This window comes from Camelus ferus, chromosome 4 (genome assembly GCF_009834535.1).
Source record: "Camelus ferus isolate YT-003-E chromosome 4, BCGSAC_Cfer_1.0, whole genome shotgun sequence".
Taxonomy (NCBI): Eukaryota; Metazoa; Chordata; class Mammalia; order Artiodactyla; family Camelidae; genus Camelus; species Camelus ferus.
Genome location: NC_045699.1, coordinates 4,689,971 through 4,702,256, shown reverse-complemented (window position 1 = coordinate 4,702,256; position 12,286 = coordinate 4,689,971).

The window sequence follows — 12,286 nt, the reverse complement described above, 5'->3', positions numbered from 1 at the left end:
ACAACACTGCAGAATGACAATTATTGGGCTAAAAGAGGAATTGTTGCCAGTTTGGCTACAATTTCCTAGGGACCCTGGTACTTGGCCCAGAAATTAGTGGGTTTCAGGTGGAGTTGGGAAAGTTCTCTTGCTCTCAGGACACAGAAATCCTAGACTCTTCTTACTGTCCTTGAGGTGCTTAGAAATGCCACAGAGAGCTCAGAAATACTTCTTTCTTTAGAGAGTCCCCAAGACCAGGAACTAGCCAACAAAAGTGCCCTGAGGCCTCATCGCCATCCTCAGGGTCCTGGTGGATTCCGGAACTCTGCTGGAGTCCACCAGGGAAGTCCAGGAGGTCACTGTGGGTGGCCTCTTGGGATGGTAAGCCAAGTAGTTATCATTACCTTCCTGACCCCAGGGATGAAAAACACTCCCCTCCTGCCCCATCTCCTAGGAAAACCCTAGAGGGACATTAAGGAAAAAGAAATAGTTTGAGGTACATGAGAGAAACGGTAAAAACAAGTATGGAGGTTAAGACTCATCTTAATCAAGTGTTTAATCCAGTGATTTCCAAGAACACATTGAACTAGCATAAGATTTCACTTGGTACAATGTTTTCACATTTCCCCCTTTTGAACACTCTAAAGATCTAGGCCTTGAATTCAACAGACAACGAAACCTTTCTGCAAGCACAGTGGGGAGTTGCCACTTGAAAACGGATACTTTGATCATTTTGCCCAATTAGTGAAAGGGAAGAAAATTGGGCACTTGTCTGAACTTTCATTTCTGTTTTATCTGTTTGGTTTTTCTTCTGATTTGGAGAAGCAGTAAAAATCATTTATACCTTCTCTCCTTCCTGTTTATTATTTTGATTGAGATGGAGGAGAGAACCAATAAGGAAGGATGTTTTTCTGGAAATACTAAACTTTAATAACCAAATTACTGAATATCCCAAAACGTCTAATTTAAAACCTTTCTATGTTACAACCATGTCTTCATTAAAACAGTGGGAAAATGACAAGCCAATAAAAGCAACAACTTTTAGTACCTCTTGGCCCAATTTCCTATCCAGTTGCACTGTCTTCAACATATAGCTAACACCAGTCTCGTCTTTGGTAGGCATACACTTTGTACAAATAATTTATCCTCCCCAAGCTTTGCTTTTATCCACTATAAAATGTGGATAGCACAAATGCCCTCATAAGACTGTATTAAAAATTAAATGAGATAACATGAGTATTGACAGAAGGAGCTACTTTACAGAACTTCTCCCTCAAAAATGGGCATATCCTTGATAAATGACATTCAATCCAAAGGCATTCTAACATTGTAGTGACCTCTGTTGCCTCTGAGATATCGTCTGTGGATCATGATTATTGCTTTTAGCATTCATCTAGAATCCTGCTGTAAGACAGTAGAGAACTTTGTACCTTGATTCAGGGAAACAGCCCTCAATTACCATAAAACCATGGGAGCTGGCATCCTTCCCGTCCAGGGTGGTCCTCTAACAGATTTCTTCCATTTTTTCACATGGTGGCCCTAGGAAGGTCTCCCATCTGGGGACTCCCATGATCTTATGAGCGGATTTGAGACAAAGGGTCTTGAGGAGTTGAAGCCTCGTCCACACGGCGCTGGCCCAGGGATCCAGGCCTGGGTCTAGAGTGACCCAAGTGGCTGGGCCTTGCCTTTACTGCCAGCACTTGAGCCAGATCTACGGGAGGACTGGGTGTTGGCTCCATTTTGTCTCCACTGTGTTCCTCCTGGAGATACTGTATAAGGTGCTGGCGTGAAGGGCAGGGGTCTTGGGGTAACAGCACGATGGCTGGATTCAGGCAGTGATGTTTTGCCATTTATCTATTCTAGAAGTCCTTCCTGGTTCTCCCCCGACCCACCCACCCACCCACCAGCTTTTATTTTTTTCTTAATGGAGGTACCAGGGATTGAACCCAGAACCTTGTGCATGCTAAACAAGCACTCTACCACTGAGCTATGCCCTCCACCCACCTTGCTGAGTCCCTTTTATGCCAGGCCCTGAGCTGAGGAATCAATGCTGAGCAAACATTGATACATTGCCTGTGCTGAAGGCGCTTAGGTCCATGCAGGAGGCATGGAGCAAATATTCCCTTTGGATAATGTATAGACTTATTCTTCCTTTCTTCCCATTGACCCAATAATCTTGGCAATTTCCCATGTGGAGAGTCCCTGAGTGATGAAGTTTCCGTGTAGCCATCCCATCCCCCTGGCTAGAGAAAACCTCGGAAAGTGCGGCAGCCTCCTCTTCTCTGGATTTCATCATAAAAGGAGGAGTCCTGAAAGACGTTTAATCAAAGACATTCTGACCAAGGTTACCTAGTGCCCTTCATCATGGATCAAACGCGTCTGGTTGATTCAGGTGTTTCTGCCGTAACCACTGTGGCCCATCGTCTGCCTCCTGGCTCTGCTCGGCTTACCCGATTGTGACCTGGTGTCTGGCCTCCGTCTTCAAGGGGTCGTCTCACTAGCACCGTTGACCCTCTGGCTGCCCGCGTGGCATCCCGTGGCGACCTCACTGTTGCCCTTTGCAGGTCCCCCTGTGTTAACAGAGAAGACAAAAGCCAACATTCCAATCAGAGAAGACAGTGCAGGAATGGTGCAGCCTTTGAGGTCTTAACCAAAACACCATCACCACCTTGAGGTTATTTCTCAGGGGCAAAATGTTGATTTTCACAATGGGTAGAGAACCCATCCCCTGTTCACCACTGAAGGTATTACCAAAATGTCTAGAATCATAAGGGGCTTCAGTAATACACAATTCTATTTTAGATCCAATACTGTACCTTGGCTATCTTTCCTTGTCAGTACATACAGCATTCCATTGTTTGACTAGTCAGAATTCCTTTAACACTCTTCTTTTATTGATGGGCATTTAGATTTGTTTTTCATCGACAAATAATAGCGTAATGAATATCTTTGCACGTGTATCTTTATAGATATGTGTAAATGTTATAAAAGAAATTCCCGGAAATGAAGCCACTTGCTGAAGAAATTTATCCAATACACACTCCTACCTGGAGTGAGAGAGAGTGCATTTTCTCAAGACTTTTAGACCAGCTCATTTCTAAGCAAAATGTGATCTAATTGTTTGTTTTACAACATGGGGAACCCAGTGTGCCGGGGACTTTACATACGCAGCTGGAATTGACAATTTAATTTACTTCTCCCAATAACCGCATGAGGTAAGAATTGCTAACTATTTTACAATTGAAAAACAAACTGTGAATTAGCTGCGTACTGTTAGGCAAATAATTTTAGGCAACACTCAGTGTTTCCACTCCCCTAGTAAAAAAAAATGCAAACTGTCGTGCTGTCCTTACTGGCTGTATGGGTGTGATGGTCAGTTTTATGTGTCACCTTGGGTTGGCTATGGCCCCCAGCTATTCAATCAAAGCTAATTTAGCTGTTGTTATGCAGGTGTTTTTAAGTGAGATAAAAGTCCTTATCAATTGGCTTCAAGTAAGGGAGATAATCGCAGATAACCTGGATGGGGACTGATTTCATCAGGCGAAAGATCTTAAAAGCAGAGCTGAGGCTCCCGCAAGGAAGAAGAAATTCCACATGTGGACTCAGAGAATTCCCTCGGGTTTTTCCTGATGGTCTACCCTGCAAATTTCAGACCTGCGTAGCCAGCCTCATAATTGCATAAGTGAATTCCTTGCAATGAATCTTTTAATATATATTTCTTACTGGTTCTGCCTCTCTGGTTGAACACAATGGGGCTGTGTTAAAAATTAAAGGACAATATCTCTGCAAGGTATTTTATGATGCCCTATGAATTGTGTGAAATGTGATATATTTACAGTTTGAATGTGCTGGGGAGGATGGCAGGTTAGAAAGAAGGCTGAAGTGACTAGGTGCTGGGGTGTGGTTTTGCCACCGGCAGGCTGTATAATTTTAACAAATGACATCATCTGTGGGCCTCTGTTTCCTTGTGATAAAGTCTAGAAGTAGCGAGTTGCACTGGATTATCTCTAAGGAACTCTTCAGGGCTAAAAAGTTTAGAAGTATGAGTTTGCCTTATATCCACAATTAGGCTTTAAAATCTTTTTTATCGTCAGCTTTGAGGTATCATTCACAAACAATAAAATTCACCCATTTTAAATGCACAGGCTGATGAGTTTGACAAATGCATCCAGCCATGTGACCACCACCACCACAGTCATGCTGCAGAACAGTCCCATCTCTCTGGGACCTTCCCTCCTGCCCCTTTGCCCTTTGCAGTCTGCCCCTCCCCCAAGCCCTGCCCCTGGACGCCACTGATCTGCTTTCTGTCACTATAGCTTTTGTGTTATTAGAGATTCATGCAAAGGGACTCGTACAGTATAGTTTTCCCTTATGTCTGGCTTCTCGCACTTAGCACTGTGCTTTTGAGATTCATACCTTTGTTAGTGCGTTTTGTTATAATTTCGTATTGACTCTTCGCATTTCTTCTAAAACAGATTGTTTACGTACTTCTCCCATTTTTAAATTTTTAATTTGCTTTCTTCACTATATATTTATAGAAGTGCAGTTTTTAAAATAAGTGAATAACATGGAAGTTGATTTTATTTTTCTAAAGCTTCCTGAGTGTCTTTTCCCACCCAATGGCCTCCTTGGAGCAGTGATGGCCATAGATGCCACCTTCTTGCTCTCTTCTTTCTTTGGAGGTGCTTCCTTCCTTCCACCTCCCAGCTTACCGCAGGGGAGCACGCGCTGGCCAGCTGGTCTCTCTGCCCTGGAAGGACTGAGGGGCCTTGGAAGGGGAAAGGACAGGACAGAGCCTCCGTTCCCACCCCTGCTCCTTGGCGCCCATCTGGGGTGATTCCCCAGCCACAGACTTATATCTCCTGACCCCAGCTGGTTGTCCCTGAGTCTGTGCACCTGGTCCTGGGACCGGAAACCCTGCATGGCCAAAGCCTGGATTTGCTCTGACCTGCAGCCAAGCCTCCTTTTAGTCTTGTGTGATAGGGTGTACCGAGGGGTGGAGGAAGGACTGTCGCCCTCATCACGTTCTGCCTCATCACCCATCATAAAGCCTGAGAAACTTACACAGGGAGGGGCATTCTCCGCAGTGGCCATGTCCAAATCCTTAGCAAAGAGGGGAGGCTGGGCAAGTCTGCGGGGTTGGGAAACACAGGGTGATGGGGAATCTGCTGGGACAGACAAGGTCACTCTGGCCCCACTCAGCCCCAGAGCCACCTAAATGGCACCCGCATGTCTCCTCTTTCCCAGGCTGCACTGTCGTGTTGTGATGCTGGGAAGAGTCAGCATCTCTCACTGCCCTGCAGGACTTGGTCTGCCGCCCTGGGACAGGTGTGTGCCTGGCTTCTGGGGAAATCTTGTCACCCACAGGGGTTAGGTTTTATAGGGTGCCATCAGTGTGCCACTACTTCGGGTGCACCCCAGGTCACTGGGCTGCCCTGTACCAGCCTCAGTGCCTAACCACCAAGCACTTGGCCCTTGGGGAAAAATACGTCTTATTTTCCAATCAGCCCATTGGCCACACACTAAGGACACATGACCTGCTTGTAAACTGGGGTTACCATGCTTAAGTCTCATATAAAGCTTAAGAGTGCTTTTCAGTCAGGCCCAGGTGGATTTTATTTTAATGTTCCTTTTTATTCTGCCTGTATCTAGTACAAGTTGGAACTGAAGAGGGTTTACAGCAGCAAGGAGTAATTCGAAATTAAAACAGTGACCGTGGGGGAAAAATAGTCTTAATTCAATTCCAGTGCCCATCTAAAACCTCTTTTATTGAAAACTATGACCTAGAAAATATTTGCATAACTATCTCATGATAATTTCAAATGTTCCAGAATTTCTTTATGGAACCCTCCCGAATTCCCATCTCTTAAGCAACTGAATCTTCCTTAAAAATCTTCAGAGTCCCCAAATCTTTAGAGACTTGATGGGCACTGTAAAAGGATTCTGGAGATTTCAACTCAACAGTCAGCAAAGTCCCTCCCAAATCTTTAGTTGGACTCTGGCATCCCCCAAAAGACTGGGATCTCTGTCTGGCTCTTGGGGTCCCCAGAAACAGGGAGCCGTCCTCAGCATATTCCCTGTGGAAGGACCATCTGCTCTGTTTTCTGTTGCAACACAAATAACACCGATGAAGCTCAATGGTGAGTTTCAATACGTTTATTTTACTGCATGTGACCCAGGGAGGCTCAGACTTACAGGTATGTTTGTGCTATGTTTCATATTCAAATGCACAGCTCTGATAGTTTACTTAGCAGGCTGTGCTCTTTGTCTCCTTGACTTCTATCAAGCACCAGATATAGTGTCATCTCCGTGTGGGTGCTCTGCAAACACTAATTGATGGTGATCAGGATAATGATGTTGACAAATGGCTCCATGAAACTGATGAATCATTTGCTGGAAGAGGCCACGTACAGCAATTATGTTGTCTTGCTTCACCAAACAGGTAATGTTTCATACCTCAGAGCAACACAGAATATTTTGCCTGCCAGTGCCTAGTCACTATTTCCAGTCAGTGTCGAAAAGGTGTCTTTGAAGAGAGCAGAACTTTTGAAACACGTTGATCCCGTAGGCAGACTCTTAATGTGAGAGATGCAGCTGTTTCCTTTGGTTCAGGCTACTACCAAAACCTGGCTCCCTCACGAGCTGGCAATCGAATAAACAAAAAGGTGAAGCAAGAAGTTTGAATCAGCTAATAAAAACAAATGAACTAATTTGTATGAGTATTAACACTTCAGTGGTATTGCTCCCACCCCTCTGTGGAAAGGTCTGGACCTTTTAAAACAAATTGGCTGTGGGATAGACAGGTTTACAGAAGAGCTTTTGATTCATCCATATCAAATTGCACGCATTCAACTGTTTTTGACCTTCAAAATGGCAAAATTCGGTGTGGTTCAACTGAACGAAAGATTTAAAAATTCTCTTGCTCAGAGTGTGTCTATATAAACATAGGTAAATACTAAAGACGCAGATTCTTAATAGCTGCTTCCTGGCAAATTTATAATTAAAACAAAAAAAAACTTCCTTAAATATTAAAATTTTGACCATAAGGGGATTTTTTTCCTACAGAAGCCAAAATCTGGTATTTGGATGTATTTCTGTGGTCAATCAGAATCTTTATCATTTTAGATCAGGGGTTGCAATATCCCAGACAAGTGGGATTTGGTCCTCACAGTCATGAACACTTTTTAAAAATATGAATCCTTTAGATAAGGGTAGAAATCTCCAGTCACCAAAGGCCTCACCAGTCTCTACTGTTTCCCTTCAGTGTTTAGTTACATTTTCCTGGGAGGCCCTCAAAACATTTCAGTTTGCAACCTGTCTTAGATGGCATCATATCTCACCGCTTTGGGTCCTCCAGTGGGATGAGAACTTTCTGAGTCAAGGAATTAAGAGGGGGAACCCTGCTCCCTCCACAGATTCCACTTCATGGCCTGTTTTGTTCTGAGTATGATAGAAGGAGATGAAATACCAGAAAATGCTCAGTCCAGTCTTGTAATCCAGGAGCTACAAATTGAAATAAGATGTCTCTCTATATTTTTTTTATTGAAGTATAGTCAGTTTACAATGTTGTGTCAATTTCTGCTGTACAAATAATAGTTCAATCACACATATACTTACATATATTCATTTTCATATGTTTTTCATTTATTTCATAGGTTACCACAAGATATTGAATATAGTTCCTTGTGCTATACAGTGGAAACTTATTTATCTATTTTTTTATATAATAGTATCTGCAAGTCTCGAACTCCCAATTTATCACTTCCCACCACCTTCCCCCACCAGTAACTGTAAGTTTGTTTTCTATGTCTGTGGAGTCTGTTTCTGTTTTGTAAATAAGTTTGTTTGCATTTTTTTTAGATTCCACATATAAATGACATCATATGGTATTTTTCTTTCTCTTTCTGGCTTAACTTCACTTAGAATGATAATCTCCAGGTCCATCCATGTTGCTGCAAATGGCATTACTTTATTATTTTCATGGCTGAGTAGTATTCCATCTTCTAAATATACCACAACTTCTTTATCCAGTCATTTATCGATGGACATTTAGATTGTTTGCATGTCGTGGCTACTGTAAATAGTGATGCTGTGAGCACTGGAGTGCGTATATCTTTTCAAATTTGAATTCCCTCTGGATATATGCTCAGTAGTGGGGTTGCTGGACTATATGGTAGGTCTATTTTTAACTTTTTGAGTAATCTCCATACTGTTTTCCATAATGGCTGCACCAACTCCATTCCCACCAACAGTGTAGGAGAGTTCCCTTTTCTCCACACCCTCTCCAGCATTTATCATTTGTGGACTTTTTAATGATGGTCATTCTGGATGTCTCTCTATTTTCAACCTCTCAGTTTTGCAAAAGTAAAAAGATTGATGATATTTAGGGTTGGTGAGAGTGTGAAGAAATGAAAATTTGTTGGTAAACTGATGCAACTTTTTGACCAGAAAATGTGTTTATAATTTTGTAAATGTGTGTATTGTTTGCCTCAGCAAATCCACTTTTCCTATAAAAATAGTTACAAAAGCATGGAGACTACATACATCACATATTTGAAGACTTTTATCGTAGCATAGTTTGTAATACTAAAAGCTGAAAATAACCTAAATGTTTATCAATAGGAGAATGTTCAATTATTGTTACATACCATGGTTAAAAAGAATGAAGTGTATCTGTGTGTAATAGAAAGGTGTAAAGGATGTAACTCTGAGTGCAAAAAGCACACTTCAGAACTAATGTCTATAATATGATCCCAGTAAAAAACAAAAGAAAATAACTATACATGTGTATTTTAATGGGCAGATGTAAGTCAATGCATAGAGAAAGCCCAGAACAGTGATACTCAACTTGGGGAGATTTTGCCCCTCCCGCCAAGAGGACATTTGTCAATGTCTACAGACATCTTTGAATTTCTTGACTGGGGGAGGGTGCTATTGGCATCTGGTAGGTAAGAGACCAGGGATGCTGCTAAACACCCCTCTGTGCACAGGACACCCCCCCCCTTCTCAACAAAGAATGAATTGACTCAAACATCAGTAGCATAGAGGTTGAGAAACTCTAGTCTATAAGAATATGTAGCAGACTATTAGCAATTATCTTTAGCAATGTTGAAGAGATTAAGATATTCTTTTTATGTTAGTTAGTATTTTGCTGTATTTAAGTAAATTTCTTTTTTTTTTTTTCAATCAATGTATTCCTTTGAAATTAGCACAAATGAGAAATACTAGTCCTTGGCTGGGAGGAAGTGGGTTACTCATTTTCATTCAGAAACGTGGTCAGTCCACTGCAGCAGTTGGGAAGCTAAACAATAATTTTTAAATTGAGACCAAATAGCTCTTTTGGGCAAAGAAGTATATATTAAGAGATAATGAATGTTCCCTGTCAATCCTGATTTTGCTCTCTTTAGAAAGATGGTTCCACATTTTAGACAATCAGGGCTTCCTTACTCTGAAATGCCTGTGTAAAGCCCTCCAGTGCTCCTGCTCTAAGCAGTACCCAGGACTGACAGCCCGCACGCCCACACGGCAGGGAGCTGAAGGCAGCCTCGGGCCGATGGCCACTAGCAACTGAAGCCCTCAGTCCCTCAGCCTTTGTGGAACTGAAATCCTGCCAACATCACATGAGCTTGACAGTGAATTCTTCCCTAGTCGATCCTTCACTCTGCCAGCCCGTCGGACACCTGGGTTACAGCCTCAAGGAGATGCCCCAGAGCAGAGGACCTGTATCTGGACTCCTGACCCACAAAAACTGTGAGATATGAAACGTGAGTTGTTTTGAGCTGCTAAGTTTGTGGTAATTTTTTATGCACCAATAGATAACTATCACAGTTGTGAAATCTCACAACTTTTGACAGTGAGTCAGAGCCAGAGCATCTCCTAATCACTGAATTTTCCTTCACCACAAAGGGCACTGTAATGTCATCCCACGGGCCAAGAGAGCTTGGAACACAATACCTAGGGTAAGAGGAATCAGTTCAAACAAGTAAAATTACCTTCATGACAAGTTGGGGCACTTAGGATATGTGTTTATGACTGATATATGCACTGTCCTCAAGTGTGTTTTCACTCTAAAATCTTTTAAAATCTGATGTGTGGCCATTATTCTGGATTATCCACAGAGAACCCAGGGATGGTGGTCCACCAGGCTCCCTTTGGTTCCTAACAGCTTCCAGAGGAGGAACGCCCGATGGGGAGGGAGCTTCTATTGCCTTTGTGGAAAATCAGTTTCCTGGGAACTGAACACACTGAAGTATTTTCAGGTGAGTCATGTCAGTCAGTTCCCAGGAGCACATGAGACCTAAAGTTTCGAGATTTCAGGAATGGGAACTCTCAAAAAAGTGATGTTCTCATGGCACGAGGACCTCCCACACAGTTATCTCAATGTCTCCTTGAGCCCTAATTTACTCTCTAGTTTTATAATGAGTTATGATCTTTCTTCAAGCTCCTTGAAGGAATACAGATCATTACTCTGAATTTTAGTAGTACTAATAAAATAGGTAATGATACATTATTTACTTTCTGGTAGCTTATTCTGTGCCAGTCATTGTCTCAAATGACTGACATAAATTACCTAAGGGAATATCCCCTAAAAGGACTGCGGCTAATAATAATTATTACCATTTCACAGAGGAGAAAACTGGGCCTATGAGGGAGATGTGACTTGCCCAAGACCACACAAGAATGGGGGTAGGGAATAAACACCCAAGTGAGGTCAGCAAGCAGTTTGGTAAGTTCACAACTAACTCTGTCTCATCACAAAATGAGGTCCTGAAACTCACCTGTATCATTTTTAAATCAATTGAGGCATAATTTATATACCATAAGTTGTATACATTTTCCATACACTTTGAGTTTTAAATATTTATATAGCTGTGTAGTTACCACCACAATCTAAATTTAGACCTTTCCATCATCCTTAAAGTTTCCCTGTTTCCCTGTCTATCTCCACCTCAGGCTGCAGGCAACCACTGATCTGTTTTCTGTCCCTCTAGACTAGTCTTTCCTAGAATTTCATGAGTAGAATTATAGAGTGTTCTCTCCTGTGTCTGGTTGTTTTTTCACTCAGCATAATCTTATTGAGATTTATCAATATTGTTACATGTATCAGTAATTCTTTTTATTGCTATGTGCTGCTCTTTTGTGTGGTTATACATTTGATTTATTTTAGGAGGTCAGCATTATCCTAATAACAAAGGCAGACATAGATGTTACATGAAAACTAAACTAAAGGCTAAAATCCCTTGTGAATATATACAACAATCCTCAATGAAATATTAGCAAGTGGGATTCAGAAATATATAAAAAGGCTCGTTTCTGATGCCCAAATGGGATTCATCTGGAGAATTCATTTACATTTGAAAATCAATCACTGTAATTCATCATATTAAGAGACTAAGTAAGAAAAAGCTTATAATCATCTCAATAGATGAAGAAAAAGCATTTGACAAAATTCAACATTCATTCATGATAAAAGCTCTCAGCAGGCTAGGAATATGCAGACTTAACCTAATCTTATAAAAATGTACAGCTAATATCATAATCCCATAAAATTAGTAAAAAGGCAAGAAATTCTTATTCCACATTGGGCTGGAAGCTCTGGGTAGTATAATAAGGTTAGAAAGAGAGAAAGAAAGAGAAGGAAAGAAAGAAAGGAAAGAAAGAAAGAAAGATCACACAGAATAGAAAGAAAGAAATAAAACTCTATTTGCAGACAGCATGATTGTCTATAGAGAAAATCTAAACAGATCCCTATGAAACAGCTCCTAGAACCAGTAAGTTTGCTTATCAAGGTAGGAAGATATAAGTCACGCATACGAAAGTCTATTCTATTCATATAGAACAGCAATAGACAATTGGAATTTGAAAATTTTAAAAAGTACCATTAAAATGGCATCAAAAAAAGTTACTTATACATTTAACAAAATATGTGCATGGAGAAAAATACGATGTTCATGAGTTGGAAGATTCAATATTGTTAAAATGTCAATTTTCCCCCAATTTATGTAAATTCTAGTACAAGTCTAATCAAAATCCCAGAAAGCTTTTTCTTGTAGATATTGACAAGTAAATTCTCAAATTTATACGGAATGTCAAAGAACAGCCAAAACAATTCAGAAAAAGAAAAAGTCGGAGCGCTTATATAGTTCATTTCAAGAATTCTGTAAAGCTACAGTAATCAATGTGGTTGCTGAAAGGATAGACACATGGTAACCAGAATACACTAAAGAGCCCAGAAACAGACCCAGACAATTTTTGGCAATGATACAGAGGCATTTTAATAGAGAAAGGATGATCTGTTAAACAAATG